Here is a 7,672-nt window from a genome sequence, read left to right as displayed (position 1 = left end):
AAAAAAACTAAGAGAGATAGAAAAAACTAAGAGAGATAGAAAAAGACTAAGATATAGAGAGAGATAGAAAAAAACTAAGATAGAGAGAGAGAGATAAAGACTAAGAGAGAGAGAGAGAGAGAGAGAAAAAGACTAAGATATAGAGAGAGAGAGAAAAAAAGACTAAGAGAGACAGAGAGAGATACAGAAAAAGACTAAGATACAAGAGAGAGAGAACAAAATACTAACATCTTTGACACATTCTTTATTACATCATTACACTACACATACAAACTCTTTAACACAAATACACAACTAAAACAATACACTTTTTTTCAAATACATAACATTACAAATGCATCATTACACCACAACAGTACATCGCTAACAAAACCTTCTACAACTCCTACTAACACAAACTAACTACTAACTACAAAACACAACACAAATACTGTTACAACTCACATCACTGTCACAAAATACATAAAATACAAAATACACTTTTAAACATTCTTTATTACATCAATACAATACAAAAAATCCTTCACAATAACACACATTGCAATACTCAACAAAAACAATACACTTTTCTTAAAACTACACACAAAACCCCAACTTACATTACAAACACAGACAGACACAACAATAAACACAACAAAGTCACATAAACAATAGCCAAACACAAATCACACAATAAACACTGCTAAGCAATAACAGCGAGCGCCAAACAGTCACAAACATTACAGCAGAAAAAAAAAAAAAAAACACAGAAAAAATACCCCAAAAGGACACAGGCTAACACAAAACCATTTAATCAGCCTTCACAACACCCTGCCACTGAGAACAATTGCAACAAACCACACAGCAATGCGAAATCCCACACACAGCAACAACAAATGTCACATGAACAGCAGTCAGCACATCAAATCACAAAACAATACCCACAAACTCCAATGCAACAAAGCTCTGCAAATTTTGACACACAAAACACTCTCACAAACGGTACCGTTTCACTACACACACCAAACAACAACACAAACAATGCTAAACACACACAACACAGCCAAACACAAAGACACAACAATAAACACAACAAAGTCACATAAACAATAGCCAAACACAAATCCCCCAATAAACACTGCAAAGCAATAACAGCGAGCGCCACATAGTCAAACATTACAGTGAGAAAACAAACAAAACCCCCCCCAAAAGTACACAGCCAAACACAAAACCATTAAATCAGCCTTCACAACAACCTGCCACAGAGGGCAATCACAACAAACCATACAACAATGCCAAAATCCACACACAACAACAACAAATATCACATAAACTGCTGTCAGGACATCAAGTCACTGAACAATACCCACAAACTCCCATTCAACAAAGCTCTGCAAATTTTGACACACAAAACACTCTCACAAACGGTACCGTTTCACTACAACCACACACAATTCAAACACATAGTCACAAAACAAAACATACAACACAAACAAAACAATACACCCCCTTACTGAGCAACACATAGCATTACTCAGAAAGTTACGTCGCTAACACCCACGACACAACCCCAAACACTTCTACCTGACTACCAACAGCACTACGATGTCACATTTCAACTACTTCATTTGAACACAAACATAATAACAACAACACTTTCAGTGAATCAGCATGTCCTCACAGATAGGCCTTTACCAGACCATTAGGTCACTAATGCTATGACTACAAACTCATCTCAGCAACCTCTCCCATTTACTGATTGAGTGGTTGCATTTCAGCATAACGCTACACCGTCCAAAGAGCGGCTCACTAAACCAGAGGGTACCGGCTCTGGTTTTGGACACCGCATCCATGAACTCGGCAGCCGCTGAGAACTCGTGACTGGATTCCTTCAAACACCACGAAAAAGAGGAAGAACACTTGTAGTAGTAGTACATGCAAAGTAATCTGTAGTAGTAGTAGTGCATGCAAACTAATGTGTAGTAGTAGTAGTGCATGCAAAGTAATGTGTAGTGCGAAGGTAATCCACATCACTAAGCTCTCACTCATTGTAAACTACAACTGCTATCGCTAACCCTTCCCTCGCTAAACTAATACCCCATCTTTGACTCTCCGTGACACCACATGCTGATTCTTACAACATCGCCACAACACAACCACCAACAACAATCCATTGTTGTTGGTGGACCTCCTGTCCTTTGCGCCCATTCCAGGTCCTCGGAGTCCGCCACTTGAACGTCGACGAATCCCTTTAGTCTTCCAGCACCTTGGCAATATCTTCACTCCGCCACGGCCCCGACAACGCAGTTCTGACTTCTGACGCAGTCCTCCTTAGCCTCTCCGACTCCCGTACTCCCAGCTCCACATCCAGATCCAACGTGTACCTAAACATCAACAAATCGCTTTACTTTTCCTGCACCTTGGCACTAACACACAATTGTGCACTCAAAACTCAATACTTACCTTCGCTCCCCCACAGCACCCGGAACGCAGCTCCGACTCCCGTACCTAAACATAAACACATCGCTTTACTTTTCACACACCTCGGCAAAGACTCCAAATCCTGCTTCTACAACTCCATACTCACCTTCTCTCACCCACGGCACACAGGACTTCTGATCCAGTCCCCGTTACCTCCGACTTCTCATGCAGTCCACGTTAGCCTCTCCGCCTTCAACCAGGATCCATCTTCTTCCTACTCCGTCACCTCCGGTCCCCCAACTCCTACTCACACATCACATTGGTCACACATTCGACAAATGACCACATCACCCACAAACCTCTACTCACTGTCCTTCCGTCGGGAGGCCAACCATGTCTTTCGCTGTCACGAGTGGACTCCAACGGCACACCACTTCCACCTGCTCTCCGTGTGCACAACTCCCAACGTGTCTGTTCACTTCTAAACAATGTTGATCACAACTTTTACACCATGACGACGACCTCTTTCTCCAATCCACTCACCACGACATGATTCCAAGAGCAAAGACTCTTCCACACCTTCCGACGTCTACTTCTTTTCGTTTCAGCACAACATAAACATACAATCGCCTTCAACCTTAAGCCTGCTCAAACCTACTTCGCTAAAGCTAACAACGGTCCACCAATGATCCGACACCGCTTCCTTGCGCTGCTTTGTCGTCACCTTCGTAAGTACGACGGGGTTCCAAATCCATTTCAGTTACACCAGTGGGCTCGCCAAACTGCGTACGTCAAAAAGCCAACAGAGTGACCCCCGGAGCCTTCACCATGGTTCCACAACCGCCGCTTCATCAGCCCCGAGTTAACCCGCATAACTTGCCAACAACTCCGGAAAGTTGTACATATTAACCTTGCCAAGCTTGTCTGTCTTTACCAAGTACGTTTCCCATTAAAGACCCTAAACGCTAAATCTAAGCCCTAAGCAGAGAGAGAGAGAGAAAAAGACTAAGATAGAGAGAGAAAAAAAACTAAGAGAGATAGAAAAAACTAAGAGAGATAGAAAAAGACTAAGATAGAGAGAGAGAGAGAGAAAAAGACTAAGATAGAGAGAGAAAAAAACTAAGAGAGATAGAAAAAACTAAGAGAGATAGAAAAAGACTAAGATAGAGAGAGAAAAAAAACTAAGAGAGATAGAAAAAACTAAGAGAGATAGAAAAAGACTAAGATAGAGAGAGAAAAAAACTAAGAGAGATAGAAAAAACTAAGAGAGATAGAAAAAGACTAAGATAGAGAGAGAAAAAAAACTAAGAGAGATAGAAAAAACTAAGAGAGATAGAAAAAGACTAAGATAGAGAGAGAAAAAAAACTAAGAGAGATAGAAAAAACTAAGAGAGATAGAAAAAGACTAAGATAGAGAGAGAAAAAAAACTAAGAGAGATAGAAAAAACTAAGAGAGATAGAAAAAGACTAAGATAGAGAGAGAAAAAAAACTAAGAGAGATAGAAAAAACTAAGAGAGATAGAAAAAGACTAAGATAGAGAGAGAAAAAAAACTAAGAGAGATAGAAAAAACTAAGAGAGATAGAAAAAGACTAAGATATAGAGAGAGATAGAAAAAAACTAAGATAGAGAGAGAGAGATAAAGACTAAGAGAGAGAGAGAGAGAGAGAGAAAAAGACTACGATATAGAGAGAGAGAGAAAAAAAGACTAAGAGAGACAGAGAGAGATACAGAAAAAGACTAAGATACAAGAGAGAGAGAACAAAATACTAACATCTTTGACACATTCTTTATTACATCATTACACTACACATACAAACTCTTTAACACAAATACACAACTAAAACAATACACTTTTTTTCAAATACATAACATTACAAATGCATCATTACACCACAACAGTACATCGCTAACAAAACCTTCTACAACTCTTACTAACACAAACTAACTACTAACTACAAAACACAACACAAATACTGTTACAACTCACATCACTGTCACAAAATACATAAAATACAAAATACACTTTTAAACATTCTTTATTACATCAATACAATACAAAAAATCCTTCACAATAACACACATTGCAATACTCAACAAAAACAATACACTTTTCTTAAAACTACACACAAAACCCCAACTTACATTACAAACACAGACAGACACAACAATAAACACAACAAAGTCACATAAACAATAGCCAAACACAAATCACACAATAAACACTGCTAAGCAATAACAGCGAGCGCCAAACAGTCACAAACATTACAGCAGAAAAAAAAATAAAAAACACAGAAAAAATACCCCAAAAGGACACAGGCTAACACAAAACCATTTAATCAGCCTTCACAACAACCTGCCACTGAGAACAATTGCAACAAACCACACAGCAATGCGAAATCCCACACACAGCAACAACAAATGTCACATGAACAGCAGTCAGCACATCAAATCACAAAACAATACCCACAAACTCCAATGCAACAAAGCTCTGCAAATTTTGACACACAAAACACTCTCACAAACGGTACCGTTTCACTACACACACCAAACAACAACACAAACAATGCTAAACACACACAACACAGCCAAACACAAAGACACAACAATAAACACAACAAAGTCACATAAACAATAGCCAAACACAAATCCCCCAATAAACACTGCAAAGCAATAACAGCGAGCGCCACATAGTCAAACATTACAGTGAGAAAACAAACAAAACCCCCCCCAACAGTACACAGCCAAACACAAAACCATTAAATCAGCCTTCACAACAACCTGCCACAGAGGGCAATCACAACAAACCATACAACAATGCCAAAATCCACACACAACAACAACAAATATCACATAAACTGCTGTCAGGACATCAAGTCACTGAACAATACCCACAAACTCCCATTCAACAAAGCTCTGCAAATTTTGACACACAAAACACTCTCACAAACGGTACCGTTTCACTACAACCACACACAATTCAAACACATAGTCACAAAACAAAACATACAACACAAACAAAACAATACACCCCCTTACTGAGCAACACATAGCATTACTCAGAAAGTTACGTCGCTAACACCCACGACACAACCCCAAACACTTCTACCTGACTACCAACAGCACTACGATGTCACATTTCAACTACTTCATTTGAACACAAACATAATAACAACAACACTTTCAGTGAATCAGCATGTCCTCACAGATAGGCCTTTACCAGACCATTAGGTCACTAATGCTATGACTACAAACTCATCTCAGCAACCTCTCCCATTTACTGATTGAGTGGTTGCATTTCAGCATAACGCTACACCGTCCAAAGAGCGGCTCACTAAACCAGAGGGTACCGGCTCTGGTTTTGGACACCGCATCCATGAACTCGGCAGCCGCTGAGAACTCGTGACTGGATTCCTTCAAACACCACGAAAAAGAGGAAGAACACTTGTAGTAGTAGTACATGCAAAGTAATCTGTAGTAGTAGTAGTGCATGCAAACTAATGTGTAGTAGTAGTAGTGCATGCAAAGTAATGTGTAGTGCGAAGGTAATCCACATCACTAAGCTCTCACTCATTGTAAACTACAACTGCTATCGCTAACCCTTCCCTCGCTAAACTAATACCCCATCTTTGACTCTCCGTGACACCACATGCTGATTCTTACAACATCGCCACAACACAACCACCAACAACAATCCATTGTTGTTGGTGGACCTCCTGTCCTTTGCGCCCATTCCAGGTCCTCGGAGTCCGCCACTTGAACGTCGACGAATCCCTTTAGTCTTCCAGCACCTTGGCAATATCTTCACTCCGCCACGGCCCCGACAACGCAGTTCTGACTTCTGACGCAGTCCTCCTTAGCCTCTCCGACTCCCGTACTCCCAGCTCCACATCCAGATCCAACGTGTACCTAAACATCAACAAATCGCTTTACTTTTCCTGCACCTTGGCACTAACACACAATTGTGCACTCAAAACTCAATACTTACCTTCGCTCCCCCACAGCACCCGGAACGCAGCTCCGACTCCCGTACCTAAACATAAACACATCGCTTTACTTTTCACACACCTCGGCAAAGACTCCAAATCCTGCTTCTACAACTCCATACTCACCTTCTCTCACCCACGGCACACAGGACTTCTGATCCAGTCCCCGTTACCTCCGACTTCTCATGCAGTCCACGTTAGCCTCTCCGCCTTCAACCAGGATCCATCTTCTTCCTACTCCGTCACCTCCGGTCCCCCAACTCCTACTCACACATCACATTGGTCACACATTCGACAAATGACCACATCACCCACAAACCTCTACTCACTGTCCTTCCGTCGGGAGGCCAACCATGTCTTTCGCTGTCACGAGTGGACTCCAACGGCACACCACTTCCACCTGCTCTCCGTGTGCACAACTCCCAACGTGTCTGTTCACTTCTAAACAATGTTGATCACAACTTTTACACCATGACGACGACCTCTTTCTCCAATCCACTCACCACGACATGATTCCAAGAGCAAAGACTCTTCCACACCTTCCGACGTCTACTTCTTTTCGTTTCAGCACAACATAAACATACAATCGCCTTCAACCTTAAGCCTGCTCAAACCTACTTCGCTAAAGCTAACAACGGTCCACCAATGATCCGACACCGCTTCCTTGCGCTGCTTTGTCGTCACCTTCGTAAGTACGACGGGGTTCCAAATCCATTTCAGTTACACCAGTGGGCTCGCCAAACTGCGTACGTCAAAAAGCCAACAGAGTGACCCCCGGAGCCTTCACCATGGTTCCACAACCGCCGCTTCATCAGCCCCGAGTTAACCCGCATAACTTGCCAACAACTCCGGAAAGTTGTACATATTAACCTTGCCAAGCTTGTCTGTCTTTACCAAGTACGTTTCCCATTAAAGACCCTAAACGCTAAATCTAAGCCCTAAGCCTACCCACCTCATACCCACTTAATTACACATTAAATACCTACACATTACTAACTACTTCGCAAGGGACATTATTCCCCTGCCGGGAGGCCTCCCAAAAGTTCTAAGTGCCTCACTAGGACACAGTAGTCTTTACTAGAAAATGTACTCAGCAAATACAGACAAGCCAGCAGTATATTTTATAAATGACAAGTTCTGCGGGGTCACCAGTTGAAGATAGTGGGACGGAAGCTTCACCCGCCACTGCCCCTCCATTGGCCCCTGGCGTACGCAGCCCGGTCTGACGGTCGGTCATACTGAAATGAACCCTTTGCCGTCGCCGTAATTCTTACACGTTTGACTTTG

At 41.9% G+C, this 7,672-nt stretch overlaps 2 long non-coding RNA genes across 4 annotated transcripts; both read right to left on the bottom strand.

The window, feature by feature from the left end:
• Nucleotides 1–1,115: 1,115 nt before the first annotated feature.
• On the bottom strand, nucleotides 1,116–3,138 carry LOC103398761 (uncharacterized). Of its 2 annotated transcripts, XR_523528.3 has the most exons (4): nucleotides 2,770–2,784; nucleotides 2,567–2,703; nucleotides 2,443–2,487; nucleotides 1,116–2,363 (listed from the first exon to the last, which is right to left on the bottom strand). It is a non-coding gene; the product is annotated as an uncharacterized LOC103398761 (long non-coding RNA). The 2 variants fall into 2 exon arrangements; XR_001759792.2 differs by having other exon boundaries at nucleotides 2,567–3,138.
• A 1,582-nt stretch (nucleotides 3,139–4,720) lies between these two features.
• LOC103398760 (uncharacterized) lies at nucleotides 4,721–7,084 on the bottom strand. Of its 2 annotated transcripts, XR_523527.3 has the most exons (4): nucleotides 6,715–6,729; nucleotides 6,512–6,648; nucleotides 6,388–6,432; nucleotides 4,721–6,308 (listed from the first exon to the last, which is right to left on the bottom strand). It is a non-coding gene; the product is annotated as an uncharacterized LOC103398760 (long non-coding RNA). The 2 variants fall into 2 exon arrangements; XR_001759791.2 differs by having other exon boundaries at nucleotides 6,512–7,084.
• Between the last annotated feature and the right edge of the window lie 588 nt (nucleotides 7,085–7,672).

The sequence above is a fragment of the Cynoglossus semilaevis genome, unplaced genomic scaffold (genome assembly GCF_000523025.1).
Source record: "Cynoglossus semilaevis isolate Cse_v1.0 unplaced genomic scaffold, Cse_v1.0 scaffold621, whole genome shotgun sequence".
NCBI lineage: Eukaryota > Metazoa > Chordata > Actinopteri > Pleuronectiformes > Cynoglossidae > Cynoglossus > Cynoglossus semilaevis.
Note: the sequence above shows the minus strand (reverse complement) of the source record. Positions and strands in the feature narration are given on the sequence as shown.